The sequence below is a fragment of the Desmodus rotundus genome, chromosome 9, assembly GCF_022682495.2.
Source record: "Desmodus rotundus isolate HL8 chromosome 9, HLdesRot8A.1, whole genome shotgun sequence".
NCBI classification, from domain to species: Eukaryota; Metazoa; Chordata; class Mammalia; order Chiroptera; family Phyllostomidae; genus Desmodus; species Desmodus rotundus.
The window spans coordinates 111,245,782-111,261,094 of record NC_071395.1 but is presented as its reverse complement, the minus strand read 5'-3'; the positions used below and the strand labels follow the sequence as shown (position 1 = coordinate 111,261,094).

The 15,313-nt window shown below is 55.9% G+C and overlaps 1 long non-coding RNA gene across 1 annotated transcript; it reads left to right on the top strand.

Moving 5' to 3' along the window:
* The first annotated feature begins 6,739 nt into the window (after window positions 1-6,739).
* Window positions 6,740-8,840, top strand: LOC123479074 (uncharacterized). Its single transcript, XR_006654571.2, has 3 exons — window positions 6,740-6,839; window positions 7,964-8,107; window positions 8,560-8,840. It is a non-coding gene; the product is annotated as an uncharacterized lncRNA (long non-coding RNA).
* Window positions 8,841-15,313: the final 6,473 nt, after the last annotated feature.

Sequence of the window (15,313 nt, the reverse complement as noted above, 5' to 3'; positions counted from 1 at the left end):
AGGCCTAGTGCGAGAGCAGATCCCACCGCAGGAGAGGATGCAAAGCTAATCCCCGCCAAGGCAATTAGCCCGGAAACCACTGTTTGCGAGGACCTGGCTTCTTTGCTTATTCCCGAATCCCCCGGCTCTAGGGAACCTCAAAGCACAGGAGGCCCAGGAAAATGAAACTAAATCCTGTCTCTTTCAATAGAGCACAAAGGGCTTGCGTCTTTTGGCAGGAGCCCGCTTGCTTTTCCCAGACAGCAGATGCCGAGCGAGGCGGGGCCGAGGGGCCCAGGGCCCGCTGCGGGGGCGGGAGCCCGGCTTCCTATGCCTGGCCTCCTATCCCCGTCACGGCGGGAACAAGGACCCCTGATGAACACCCTCGCCGCGCTGAGCGATCCGACCTGGAAAATGCCATCATGTATTTTTAATCCGCCTTCCCCTCGCTGAATAATGAAAGAGGGAATCATGAGGCTTGACTGGCATTGCTAAGGAGGCTCTGAAGGGGGCCCGGCCGGGAGAGAGTGAGCTCCAGGCCTCATCAGCTAAGCTCCCAGCTCACATCACCCCACCCCCCTCTTTCTGCCCCAGCCTGGGGGACCCCCTTGCCCAACACAGCCCTGCACAGCCCCTACTCCAAGGTACTCTCAAAAGGGTGCATTTCTCTCTCAGAGACAAAGTCCTCCAGGGAACGAACCAGTCCCTGCTGGGAGAAGGGGAGTGGGTAAAGGGGCCGGATGGAAGGCTGCGGTGGGCTGCAGGCCTTCGCCCACTTCCGGGGGATAAAGGCTCCCACACAACGGGTTTCAAACCACCAACATGATGCGGCTGCCCACGGAGTTGGGAGGAGATGCGTGGAATCAGCTCTCGGTCTAATCTTGAGTGGGGAGCTGGAGGATCAGCAAGCTCTCTAAGGGAGGGGGTGAGGGCAAAGGATGAGGGAAAGGGGCTTCGTGGGCTTGGGCAGAGAGCTGCCTGGGAGCGAAGCATAGGGACAGGGACTTCGGGTGGTGCGCAGCAGGGTTGGTGCACAGTGACCACCAGACCCGGGCCAGCGGAGATGAGAGCCGCTCCCCACTTACCTAACAAACCTGTTGGGAGGTGAGGATGAGGCTGCTTTGCGGAACTGTGGTGCTGCCGTGCAAAGCACTGGCACAGCGACAGCCAGCAGCGGGGAGAGGAGTCAGTGCCCCTGGCCGTCCTCATTCCACTGCAACACAAAGGGAAGGCGGCCCACCCCCAACACCGGGAATTTATTTATTAAAAATTGTGCATTTATTCTCCCGTGCTTAATCTTCAGCCACCGTCGACACCCTCTCCATCTGATGCAATACACCTACCGAGACTTTTTCCCCCTGCTCAAAACAGTTTTGAATGCGTAGATTTTTTAAAAAGATTTTATTTATTTATTTTTAAAGAGAGGGGAAGGGAGGGAGAAAGAGGAGAGAAATACTGATGTGTGAGAGACCTGGCCCCACAACCCAGCCAGGCACGTGCCCTGACTAGGAATCAAACCAGGGACCTTCTGGTTTGCAATCCAGCACTCAGTCCACTGAGCCACACCAACCAGGGCTGAATGTGTAGACTTTGATGCCTTTTAGTGCTGCTGCCATTTTTTGTTTCACCTCTTCCACACCAGCAAAACGTTTCCCTTTGAGGACATTTTTCATCTGAGGAAAAAAAAAGTTGCTTGGGGCGAGATCAGGTATATAGGGAGGGTGGGCACAGGAGTCATGCTGCTTTTAGTCCAAAACTGCTGAACTCTCAGCGTGGTGTGGGCAGGTGCACTCGTAAATCACCCCTCATGAAATGGGCAAATGCGTTGAAAGAGTCTTCCAAAAAAAAAAAAAAAATTCACTGCAGCCGAATGCAGCCTCTCACAACAACGCCAGCTGGTACACTGATCCAGATGGATTCCTAGAACATTCAGCCAGCGGGGGAAGTCTGTACTACAATGGGCCTGGCCTCCAGAAGATAATACTATTTTGGGGATGGGGTCCCCCTCGTGTAGTATACCCACTGTTAGGTAAAAACAATACAGAACATTTTTGTGTAAAGCAAACAAGTGAGAGAGGAAGCCTCTGTGAGTGCCAGGCCTCCACGATTGTAGAAGAGGGCCGCTCGTGTCCAGGTGGTGGTCGGACAGACAAGGGGCCGTCACAGCCTCCAAGAGCCATTTCCTTCCAAGGAACTGAGCCTTGCAGGTGTCATGCTGACGGAACATTTCCCGTGACTGCCGCCGTTCATTCCCTTGATAAACCTCTGCCGAGCTCTGACTCGGGAGGTGCCGGCGTGCCGGCCTCAAGGACTCTGCAGTGTGTTCAGGGAACAGTCAGGTCGGCGTCTAAAGGGCAGTACAGATAGTGGCACCCTGACGAGGGCGTGAGCCAGGAGCTTTGGGAGGGCCGGGACCCCAAGGCGGTCCCCAAGGACCCCTGAGAGCTGATTCCACGTAACTGTGGAGAGCAGTCTCTCCCTTCGAGTTGGCTGATGAGGACACGACCGAAGAGACCCTCCTGTAGAAAGGATGTCTGCACTGCTTCAGGGCTCTTGCCCTTGACTTGGGTCCATAGACCTCCAGGAGCTTGTTGGGTGAACTTGGGGGAGATCGGAGGCTCCCCAAGGCCCCACATAAAACACGTCCGTCAGATTCTCGCGGCGGTCTGTGATCTAAATGAGACAGAATAGCAAGCTGAAAGGGAGATTGCCAAAGAGAGGGACTGGCTGAGGATACACGGGCGGAGGGACGCACGGCCCATGTGTCAGGGTGTCGTGTGGATGGAACGGGGGACCAGCGCCGAGAGGCCAGCACGGGCAAGGCCAGGGTAGATTCGAGGGCATTTGGAGGCAGCCCCCCAAGAGGGGAACACGGCAGACAGGATTCCTGGAGACCAGGAGGAGGAAGGCATGAGCCAGGGACGAGGCCGTGCCCCAGGAGAAAGGCAGCCTGGCTTGCTGTCCCATGCAAAGTGGAGTGGCCTGTCCTGGCTGCATCGGCTGCCTTTCTCTGGCCTGCCCCTGGCCTGGGCTCGGGCACTGGGTCTGGCTCACAGAACCAAAGCCCCAGAACTTCAGAGGGAGGCGAGAATGCTGTGCTCGGTCCCCGGGGGCAGCTGCACTCTTCCTGGGAGCTGAGTATCTACATGAACCCGCCGCCCTCCTGCTGGCCGCTGGCCTGGCCAAGAATGAGTCTCCAGGGCTGTGGCCACAGCACCAGGGGGCATTTCCAGGCCCCACCATGACCCCACCAGCAGCTCCCAGGAGGCCCTGAAGGTCACCGGTAGTCACTGTCCAGGGGAATGAGGCCAGTCCACCTGGGGAGGGAGCCCTTCCAGGCAGAAGTGGGCCTGGCAGGCAGGAACCACGTTCTTGGTGGCTTTTGTGTCTGGGCTCAGGGAGGCAGGCGGAAGAAGGGCAGACATGTCTAAGAGACGAGAGCATAAATATGAATATTCTCAAGCAGCCCTGGTGGGAAGTTAGATGCTCCGGGCTGAAGAATTTTTCACGAACTACGAGTTCGCCATCTTATCTGTGAAACGCACGGTCCGCTGCTTTGCCTTCGGTAACGATCAATCTCACTTCGCTTCTTCTAGATGTTCCCGGAATGACGCCTCTGGTGTTGAGTCCCCGCCCCCTGTAAGGAACTCTCCACCCCTACCCAGACTGGTGTTTGGTTTCTCAAGTATTTTGCATGTCTTTTTCCCTCCTCTCTCTCTGCTCAGTTCTTGCTGCTGCCAGGATGGAGGCTTCTGCCCTCTCTCCTGTCTCCCCCGCCCCCACTGCCATTAATGGGCTGTGGGTTGTAAAACCAAACTCTTTGTTCTCACACTTTGAGTAAGTCCATAAAGCGAGTAGACTGAGGGTGACCCAGGTTTCTGGCACAGAAAGATGAGACTGTGGCACCGATTTTGGCCCGGGGTGTTTTTCTGTCCTCTCTCCTGTCTCTTGGCAGTCTGCTGGGGATGTGGCTCTGTCTGGGCTCCGGGGACGCCAAGAGAGTCCGGCCGGAGCAGTCCAGAGAGAACGGAGCTGGGGCCGTGTGGGGAGGTGGCCCGGAAACCAAGGGCATTCTGAGGCACTGGGCCCAAGGGAGCTGGAGGAGAGAAAGAGATGGTCTGGGGTGGGGGCTGGTGGCAAAGACGGGCAGCAGGGTGGGAGAGGGTGAAGGGTGGAGCTTGGAGCCGTCTGGGGAGATGGCACTTCCCGGGCGCACGCAGGCCTCCATGTCCACAAAGCACACAGATACAGACTTAAAAGGATCAGAATGGGATGAAATGCATTTAACATGCGCAGCAGAGCCCCATTCACTCTCGGCTGATTTGCACGGCGTTTCATGGCCACTGAACATTCCTGCTCCCACCCTGGCCGCTCGGTGCGAACAGGCATCACCTCTGTTAGAATGCAGCCAATGGCCACGCTGCGGTCTCCCCTGTGGCTCGAAGGTCAACATCAGGTACAGGGGAGGTGAGCGCACTGCCCCTCAGGTCCATTCTCCGTGAAAGCAAATCTCTGTGTTAAACTAGAGTTCTCGATTACTGAGGAAGCCCGGAGTACCATAGGACGTTATACTTCTGAGACTTAAAAAACACACTTTTAGGTTGAATTTGGCACACCGTAGAAGTGATCTTGCCTGGTCCGTTCACGTCACGGAGGTCCCTTGGCCCATTCAAGGCCTTGTAGCCACTGAGAAGCCAGGACAGGTGCTACTGCTCAGCTTTCCTTTGGCCGAAGCAGCAGAAAACGTTGATTAAAACAATCGGCTGGAAGAGCCACCATCTGTGGAGCTTCGGGGGGCAGGGGGCAGTCAGGGCACTGCTCTGACTTTCCCCACTTCATTTAACTGTACAGCAGCCTCGTGAGAGTGTTGTCTCCACCCAAAGCGCACAGCAGGGCGGGCTGCAACGTAATCCTGGCGCTAAGCACCCCAAGTTAGCGTCTGTCCCCACCACAGGTGCCAGCCAGGGGTCCCCAAGCCACCCTCATCTGTGACCATCTGGCTGCAAATTCAGGGGTCCCTATGACCCTCTCAGGTTTGGCAGTTTACGAAAGGACTCACAGAAGTTAGGGCGGTGCTTTTGACCAGTTTCATATAAAGGGTCCTGGACGCAGAGCTTCCAGGATGCATCATCTCCTGGCGCACCCAAGCGGGAAGCTCCATTGCACTTCCAAACATACTACAAAGCCGCAGTAATCAGAACAGTGTGGCACCATAGAACCGAACGCCTAGAATAGAATAGGCCCTCCCATATATGGTCAAATGGTTTGCCACAATGATGCCATGATCGTTCGATGGGGAAAGGACAGTCCTTTCAACAAATGGTGCTGGGAAAACTGGCTGTCCACACGCAAAGGAATGAACTTGGACTCTCACCTAACACCATATACAAACATCAACTCACAGTGGATCAGAAATCCAAACATAGGTGCTGATACTACAGCACTCTTGGAGGAAAGCACAGGGCAGTGATTTCTTGGCTATGACACCAAAGGCACAGACAACAAAAGAAAAAGTAGAAAAACCAGACTTCATGAAAATCCAAAGTTTCTGTATATCAAGAGATACTATCGACAGAGTAGAAAGGCAGCCCAGAGACTAGGAGAAGATGTTCGCAAGCCGCGTATCTGGTAAGGGATTAACATTCAGAGTGCAGAGAGAACCTGGTGTTCTGGGTTTCATAGGGGCTTCGTCTCTGCTTATTCGGGAGAATCAGCTGAGCACTCTTCTCCCGCAGGCCCTCCACAAGGTGGGCCGCAGGTCGGTGAGGGGTGAGCCCGCAGGCCTGAGCCCCAGCTCTGGCTCTGGGTCACTGACCAGCTGCTGGGTTGGAGCTGCTCTCTCAGCCCCAGCCAGTTCCCGGGAGAGGGCCAGGACGGCCCCTCTGGGGGGCATTAGAGAATACAGCCCGGCTTTGCTCCAGTTCCCGGCAGGGAGCTTCAAACAGTCTTGGAATTTCCTGAGTGACAGGAGGGTCTTTGTTATGCTAACGAGGCGACTCCAGGCCGGCCTCTCAGCTGGCTTCAGAGGGTGGAAACGTGGGGGTAGCCTGAGCGAGGCCCACAGAGGGGAGAGGGTCCTGGAGACTGACTTTAATCATGTGGTTGATGATTTAATCATTCAGAGCTGTGTCATGAAACCCCGGTAAAAATGGGGGGTGCTGGTCAGGGAACCTGGCAGGTCTCTGGGCACGCGTCCCAAACTGACCACATGGCCAGCTCTGCAGGTCAGCAGAGCCCATCCGGGAGCCCCAGGCAGACCATCCTTGAAGCCGGTTTGGATGACTCTGGGGAGGAAATTCTTCTTGGATCTGGGTCACCCCTGCTTCCCAGAGTCCAGGAAGGCCGAGGATGGGGCTGCCTCTGCAGAGAGCGGCCTGAGACAGCGTGGGGGGCCCACCTGGGTCAGGGGCTGCTGACTCCGCAGCCAAGTGGATGTTCAGGGAGAGGCAGTGACAACTGAGCTACAGGAGGCTTCCCAGAAGTTGTCTGACCTCCTGGAAAAATCAATGCACCTCTTGTTTTTGTCGTCTGAAATACTTCATCGGCGATGATTCTTCCCCAGGTGACAACATATTTTATGACAAAGCGTGTGGCAGGCTGCCGGGCCCCTGGTGGCTTCAGACGCAGCCTGACATCCCTTCCTGTCGTTATGGATGAGGCTCGCCTGCGCGAGGCTGGGAGGCAGCGGCTCCTCAGGGAGCGGAGGAGGAGCCCACATGCCATAAACAGCCACTTGCCATTTCCGGCAGCGAGAAGGCTGGATTGCTAGAATGTCAAGGCGAATGTCAGGGTGTCTGAGCCCACCCCGTTCTTTACAGCCCCGGTAGCCGAGGCCTGGAGAGAAAAGGGTGTGGAGAAAGGTAAGCCCAAGGTCACACTGCCCGTCCAGAACAGGGCAACACCCAAATGCGAGAAGTCTCTCTTCTAGCTCCGTGTATTAGGACCCTCCAGAAGCCCCCTTGTCGGTTGGAGAGGAGCCTCAGCTCTTCTCTGCCCCTCAGAGAGCAGAGGGCAGCACGGGGACAGAGGGGGCCTGAGCTGGCCAGAAGCCTCCGCCCCGCGCTGCCTCTGCAGCTCAGCCCTTCCCCACGGGCGCACTGCCAAGGCTTCACGGGATGGAGACGTCTCTCTGAACAGCCCGGGCCTGGGAGAAGCCAGAACCCCCCTCCCCAGCAATTACTCACCCTACCACTTAACTAACTCGGAAATCTCCAGGCCCAGGAATTGTCCCTTGGCCCGCCAGGGGCTCGCCAGGGGCTCCCCAGGGTCCTGAGGTTCTGGGGGAGCAGGATACAGGGACAGTGGCACGGAGAGCCTCCCCTAAAAAGGGCCCGTGCCAGTCCTGGGCCGGCCCCTCCCCTCCACTCCATCAGGACTGGTGCATGCCAGGCCCCCAGTCTTGGCAAAGGGAACCAGAGTGGCTGCTGCTGAGTCAGTTATGGAGGAAGGAGGCAGGCGGGTGGGAGTTGGCAAGCCAAGTGGTCGTCGGTGCCAAGTGCCCAATGCGGTGCCCACATGCCAGGTCCTGGGAGGGTGGGAGATGGGGGATGGGACTCCTCGGACAGTAGGGCCAGCTGTTTGGAGGTCGACTCACCCTCCGCCTGCCTGCACCCATTAACCCAACAGGGGTGGGGTGTCTGTCCCCACGGCTAGCACTCTCCAGGCACTTCCGGGAGGAAGGAGACCCAGGCCCCATGGGTAGAAGCTCCCGGCACATGAGAACACTCAGTGATAAGACAGATTCTTCCTCTGCCACGTGGGGAAGTGATTGACACAGACGCTTCACCAAAGAAGATGCATGAATGGCGAATAAGCCCGTGGAAAGAGGGGACAGCCTGTGAAAGCCACCGTGAGACCAGGACATTGAAACAGCTATTAGACGTGTACTTCACGGGTACAGTGGGATGACTGGAGTTCAAAAGACCGACCGCATCAATTTGAATGATAATGTGAAACCGAGCTCTCTCTCTCTCTCACTGCTCAGGGAAATGAAAAGCCAGCAGCCATCGGTAGTGACTTGGGCAGTCTCTCATAGAGTTATCACATGCCGCCCATGAAGCCCCCCAGTTTCACGCCTCGGCTATTGCTCAGGGGGAACGAAGACAGAGACCCACGCGAAGTTTTGCAGGTGAGGACTTACAGCAGCTCACGGATGACCGCGGCAAGCTGGAGGTCGCTCCGATTTCCATCCACTAGAAAGTGGACACATTACAGGCAGGGGCGAAAGTGGGCTTGCCGTTGTGAGCGTGTGAAACAGGGTCCGCTTCTTCTCTTACCGTTTATTAATTACTGTGTTATTTTTCCGTACAAACAGCTAGAAGCCTACTTTTGCTTCCCCCATATAGTATATTCATAGGGTGGAATACCAGCCAGCAATAAAAATAGTGAATATTAATATGGATACACGCAACATGTATGCATCTCAAAAGCACGGGTGATAAGCCTTCCGTGTGTTGGTACTCTTTTCGTTTTAGGTGGTCAAGTGCCCTTTAACAAAATTTCAAACATAAGAAAATAGCTATGTTATTTTATGTGTTGCGTACATGTGCCATTCCTGATATTTTTGATTCCTCCGTGCAGGTCCAGACTTCCATCTGATACCATTTCCTGTCGCCTGACGGACTTGTACTGCATGTGTGCTGGCAGTTAATTCTCTAAGCTTCTGTATGTCTGAAAAGAAGTCTTTATTTCATCTTTATTTAAAAACACTATTTTGCCGTGGATGGCTGGCTCGGCTGGTCAGAGTGTTGCCCCAAGCACCAGAAAGGTTGTGGGTTCGATCCCTGGTCAGGGCACACACGGGAGGCAAGTGATAGATGTTTCTGTCCCACATTGATGTCTCTCTCTCTCTGAAGTCAATAAACATATCCTCAGGTGAGCATTAAAAATGATTTTAAAAAATTTTGAAAACTATGTCATCTTTATTTTAAAAACCTGTTTTCACAGGACGCAGAAGTCTAAGTGGACGGGACTTCCTTTTCCTTCGTGAGCTTCGAAGATGACGTTCCGGTGTCCTCCGGCTCACATTGCGCCTGGGGACAGCGTGCATCACCCTCGGTGCCCCCACTCCCTGCCCAGCGGGCTCCTTTTCCAGTTGCTTTTGTGGTCACTGGCTTTCCACGATTTGATTATCATGCTTCTCGGTTTGGTTTGGTTTATGTGTTCTTCGTTAGGGTTTTATGGATCTTCTTGGATTGGTGCTTTATGCCTTTCACTCAATTTTGGACATTTTTGGTCATTCACTTCCTCAACCCTTCTTCGCCTGTCGCAGAAATCTTCCACTGCTGACGGTGTCCTCCCGCTTCTCCTGATGCTTGTTTCATTATTTCCCAGTTACTTTTCTCTGTTTCATTTTGACTAGTTGCTATTCCTTTGTATTTATGCTCACTCTTCTTTTCTTCTTCTGTGGCCAATCAGTTGTTCATCCCGTCGAGTACTTTTCATCTCAGATATTGCATTTTTCAGTTCTAGAAGTTCTATTTGCCTCTTAAAAAATATCCTCTATTTCGACCCCAACATCATACTCATGCTTTCCTTTCCTTTTTTCTTAGACTGGGAATCGAACCAGCGACCCTTTGGTTCACAGGCCTGCACTCAATCCACTGAGCTACAACCAGCCAGGGCTGTGGCCCTTTTTCCTTTACTTTTTTAAACGTATAAATTATATTTTTAGCAGCTGCTTTAACACCTTGCCTACTGAGTCCATTAGGTGTGCAATTGCCGGAGCTGTGTCTACTAACTGCTCTTTCCCACGTCGTGAGACCTGGCCCCTGCTTCTCTGCACATGTGCTCATTTTTTATCAGATGCCAGACATTGCTAGTTCCTGCGCCTATTCCTTTAAATATGTTTGGACTCTTTTTCTGGTTCATATTAAGTTCTTTGGAAAAGAGCTGGATTCTTTTTCTCAAGGATTATTTTAAAGTTTTGTTTCACAGGTCTGTAACAGCCTTACGCTAAGGCTAATTTAGCTGCCCCCCCCTACCCCCTCCCCAGCCTCCCCCCACTTCTGAATCAATACCTTTCCGAGAAACTCCACTCCATCATCCCTGTAGTAGGAGCCCTTTCTACTGAGCTACTCCCGGGTCCCTGTGAGCTCCCAACATTGTTCCGTCTGCTGCTCCTCTTCCCAGGCCTTACCTCCTCTCGCAGACACCGGTCTGTGCCCGGTCAACGGCTTCAGGGAGACCGTCTGCAGATCTCCGAGGACCTCTGGGACTCTGTGTGTGTGTGTGTGTGTGTGCGAGTGTGCGGCCCTCTGCCTTTCAGCACTCTCCTGCACAGACGCCCGCCGCCTTGGCCCGCCTGGATTCCGAACACTCTCTCTATACCCCGACGAGATCTGCGTGGCCCCCTTCCTGTCCTCTCTCCCCAGGCCGTGAGCTGAGGCACGGGCAGGCCTCATCCCCTTGCGTTTCCCCTCTCGGAGGTCGCTCCTCTGCGGTGCCTGCCGTCCAATGTCTGGAAACTGCTGCTTCAAATATTTGGCTTATTTTTAGTGAAGGCAGGAGAGGAAATGATCACTCCATCGTGGCCAAAGCCTTCGCTGTTTACAGTTTAATGGAGAGAGACAGCAGGTACATACATATTAAAAATACAACGTGTCATAACATCTGCCACCAGCAAAGGTAAGTGCTGTAATTGCCTATAGCCAGAGAAGAGCACTTCTCCCTGTTAGGTGAAGGTTTTTTATCACGGAGAAAGCATCATTCTCCACCCCAGCAACTGCCCGGTCATGCCCCCCGATATCCATGTCCAGCCCAGACGCTCTCCTGAACTCTGGACCCTCATCCACGCAACCATGTTGGGTTCATCTCCACTGGACATACCCCAGCCCCTCAGGCTCCAAGTCGGAAGATGCCCGCGTGTCTCCAAGTCCTGTGTCTTCGGGCTCTCTCCCTCTGCTGCCAGCCAGTGGTCCTTTGAGACCGAACTCCTTGTCGCTCCCATCAGAAAGCTTCTCCCAACGCCTGCCAGCCTCGCCTCACCTACCTCCACCCCCCAGCCTGCCCTGGGTCCCCCAGCCACCTTCTCTAGCCTACCCCGTGCCTGCGTCTGGTCTCCCCAGAGAGCAACTGGCAGATAGTGATCGAACAGGTGACCCAGTCGTATGGGAATGAAAAAAATAAACCTGACAACAGTCCTGCAACGAGCTCCCGCGACAGGGGCCAGGAAACTCTTCCTAAAGGGACGAATAGTAGATGTTTGAGGCCTTGGGAGCATTGCAGTCTCTGCTGCAGCCCTTCCACCCTGCCCGGGAGAGCAGGCTGCTCCACGCAGACAAACAGGCACATGAACAGGCACGCCGTGCTCCGGGAACCCTCTACACGGATGGGCGGGCTGGACAGCTCGGCCCTGCTTTGCCTTCCCCCGCCCTAAACGGAGCCCAGCGGGGTGCGCCCTGGTGATGGCCCAGCTGACGGTCCGGTCCGGCTATAGACATCCACTCGCCTGTGCCTCGAGCCCCACCACCATGCCCCACTCCTCACACGGTGACTCCTCAGATTTGACTTTAACTACCAGCCTGAGCTTTGCTGCCACTGGGTCAGGGGAGGGTGAGTGCGGAGACAGACGGGGAGAGGGCCCGGTGCCCTGGGGAGAGAGCAAGAAGGCTGCCGTCCTCGGTGCTAACTGGTCCCAACAGATGCACTGCGTGTACCTGTTTGTGTGCTTGCTGCTTGCTGGGGCATGCACATGTGTGTTCGTGTGTATATTTGTGTGCACATGTGTGCTTGTATGTCCATATGTGTACGTGTGTGTGTGAGAGCACACAGGCACAGATGCTCCAGAAGGTGGCTGAGCCTGCTGGGCCGCATTCACGGTACCTGCTAAGGACCACTCAGCATGTGGTTCATTCCCGCCACCCAGCAGTGCTGTTTGTTTTGTTTCAGTCTTTTGTCTTTCCTCCCCTTCCCCCCACGCCCTCCAGTGCCAGCCGCCAAGTCCTGCAGAGCCCAAGGGGTGGCAGGAGCTCCGCCCAGGGCAGAGCTGGGAGACTCGGGGCTGTGGGGTAGGAAGTGGTGTTAGCAGGGAACATGCTCGAATGATAAATGAAACCGGCCCAGTCTCGTCCGACTCAAACATACAATGTTCGAAACAGCGAATGGGTTTCCAGTTCACTGGGGACAGACGCCCCGGGCAGGGGGCGGTCAGGTTGCTCTCCACCCCGCCCGCCTGCCTCTTCTGCCCCAGCCAGCGTGCTCTCCTTTAAATGGGGACAGCTCCCCAGTCCTGGCCCTCCGGCCTCTCCAGCCGTGGTTTGCGGCTCCAGATGCACTATGTAAACAGTGCCGGCTGGACACATGTAAGGAATTAGAGGAGTATTTCTCTGGGTCTCTGGGCTTGAGACATGAAGTAGCGCTCCATTTTCTCTGGCAGAAGGAGCCTGGGGAGGATGGAAGGAGCTGCGGCGAGATGGGAGACAAGGATGGACAACGGAGACAACACTTGGGCTTGAGATTTCCATCCTAAGATGGGGCCATTGGCGCAGGGTCCGGTGGCCCCTGTGGGGTGGGAGGAGGGGGAGCTCCCATCCCCTCCTTGACCTCCTCCCCTGGCCTCTGCTCTTTCCATTGTTCTGGAGCCTCATGCACAGCTCCTTTCCTCCCGCTGCTTCCCCTCCCTGAGAAGGAGGGACCACGCCCTTGGCTGAGGGGCACTAGGGGGCCCACAGTAACCAAGAGGCCAGGCGGGGCTGCCACCCTGCGCCAAGTACACAGTGGAAGCTCCGCGCTCATTTTTGAAAGTCAAAACCCCTCTTCGGGCTCCCCTTGAGCCCCTCTATTATCCTTAGGCCATTTGGTAGCTGTTGCTATGGAGACCACAAGCAAAATGGCATGCAAATCAACACCAGCAATAACGAGGGGAGGGCGGGAGGAGAGGGTGGTACAGCGGTGGAGGAGGGCAGGAACCGACACCTGCAGCCTCCGCAGAGCCCTGCGGTGGAGGGAAGGGCTGGGGAGGGTCCGGGCACAGGTCTAGGAGGTCCCAATCAAACCCGAGAGCCTGTCCATGTCCCAGGAGGTGGGCCGGTGCAGAAAGGCTGGCTACCCCCACCAGGCCTCCAGCATTAGTAGGAGCCGGGGGTGGCACAGGGCACTCGGGTGGGCAGCTGGCTCTTGGGCAAGGCCCCCACCCCAGGCAAAGGCCGTCTTAGCCAGGAGCCGCCTGGCTGGCCACCACTTTGGGATGCGCCCTGGAAGACGAGCCCTCCCAGCCCAGGTCCCAGGGCTCCGCTGCCCCTTCTTCCCCTTGGAACAAATCCGCCACGCAAAGAGGCAGTCGGATGGCTTGATTTCTGAGAGGAAAAACCACAGCTCCCCGCTGCCCCCACCCCCACCACAAAATAAACACAAACAACCGAGGCTTCTTGACTGAAATAAGGAGGGACTCTACCGAACGGAGATTTTTTTGGCTTTTCCCTTTTTCCTGAAGGTTTCCCAGTCAGGGCTCATCGAAGCCACAGCAGATGTGCTGCAATGGACCCGGCGAGAGCAGAGCCCCGCCGGGACGCCGGCTCAGGGGCCCCGGGGCTCCCCGGCGTGGCCTGAGTCTGGGAACCAGCGCTGACAGTCCTGGGGGTGGCTTGTGAAGCAGGGGCTGGTGCTTCGCGGGGGGCCGCCAGCTCAGCTGTCCCGCCATCAACCCAAGCTGCCGGGTTTTCTAGATAAAACGCGGGGCTGCAGAAGTCACTGGAAGCCTGGGCTGGGAAGGGCCTGTGCCGCCCATTCTGCCTGGTTGCCACAAACCCTGTTTCTCAAAGGCAGAGGGAGATGAGGACCCCGGAACACCCGCAGGAGCCTGGGCCTCGTAGCCAGCATTGCAGGCACCGCATTTTCACGAGCGGAGGGCAACGGGGGCCCAGCAGCGGTCGGTCATTTGCCCAAAGGCACAGTGCTGTCAAGAGGCAGGGCAGGGTCTGAACTCAGGTCCCCCACCCTCCTCCTGGAGTCTGCACTCACAGGACTTCTTCTGCGTGACCACGCTCAGAGAACAGGGGCCCCACACAAGTGTGGTTGGGATTCTAGCACCGTTTCCATCCTGGAGGACACTGAGGCTCGGGGCAGCGGGGGGGGCGGCAGGGGGGGGTCCTACCACTCGACGCACCTGTGGCTGAGGCCCCGGGTGACCCCCGGCATCGCGCCCTAGACAGGGCCTTGCACCCTCGGCTACACGGCTCCTACAGGAGGGTTTGGCTTCCAGTGCAGAACGACCCGTAGTCTCTCCCTGATGTGGTTCGTTCCCTAGTGGCCAAGGCACAGTGAATTGATGGTTTTAAGCAGAGTCGATGTGTTTTTGCTCATATTTCCTCCCCATCGCTCTTCAATTATCTGGAATTAGAGGGCCATCCCCTCCCTCTTTATGTTCTGGTGGAGGAAACCGGGGCATCCGTGAATTACCCGATCCATGTGTAAAGTGTCACACATAATTTTTCCAGAGCCAAAGGGTTCTCGCTCCAAGGCCTGCGCCCTCTCTTAATAATGACGTGGAGCGAAGGGGAGGAGGACCCTGGGCTCGGGGACGGGACAGCCTCGCCGAGGACTCCACGCAGGCTCCCTGTGCAGCGGAAGAGACCGAAGGCTCCAGAGACAGAATTAAGAGATTGATAAAGGACCATTCCCCACTGATCACAGTCTGTCAGGTAGAGAAATGCAGAACCAGAAACAAGTTGGTGCGACAGCACGCAGGGTGTGGGCTAGATGAGAAGAAGGACTTTCCAAGAGGAGGGAGAGTCGCAGACCTGGTCAAGTGCCCTGCAACAGGACGATTCACCACCAACCGACAGACCGAACCAGGGAGGGGACATCTGTCCCTGGGAAGGGAAAATTGTCACACTGGCCGCTAAGGGACCAAATAATAGGAAAGTCAGAGCCCAGAAATCGCTTTACGTATGTGTCCTGGAGGCTGGGATGGGGGAGTGGAGGAGGAGACAGAGATGCAGACAAATGCAGGGACAACCTTACGCTGACCAATGGTTTTGTCAAAAGCAAACATCTTAACCTCTAATCAGATCTCCAGGGGGCCAATCCCACTCCCCAGGGGGCCTCCTGGAGTGCTGGTGACTTGGAACCTGGGCTCTGGAAAGGTTAAAGTGACACAGGAAAAAGCAAGGCACAGCTTCCCCTTGGGTGAGCCCCTCCTCCACCCCAGCCAGACTTCCTTCCCTTGGACAGAAGGGCTGCTCCCCCAGTGCTGACTCTGGAGACGAAGACTGGGCAATGAGTGACAGGGTGGGGTGACAAGACCACTGCCGCCTGCAGAACCCACTCCCACCCTCACCTCAGCCCACTCTCACCATCACCCCCCGAGCAGGTCCTCACCCCCATTTTCCAGAAG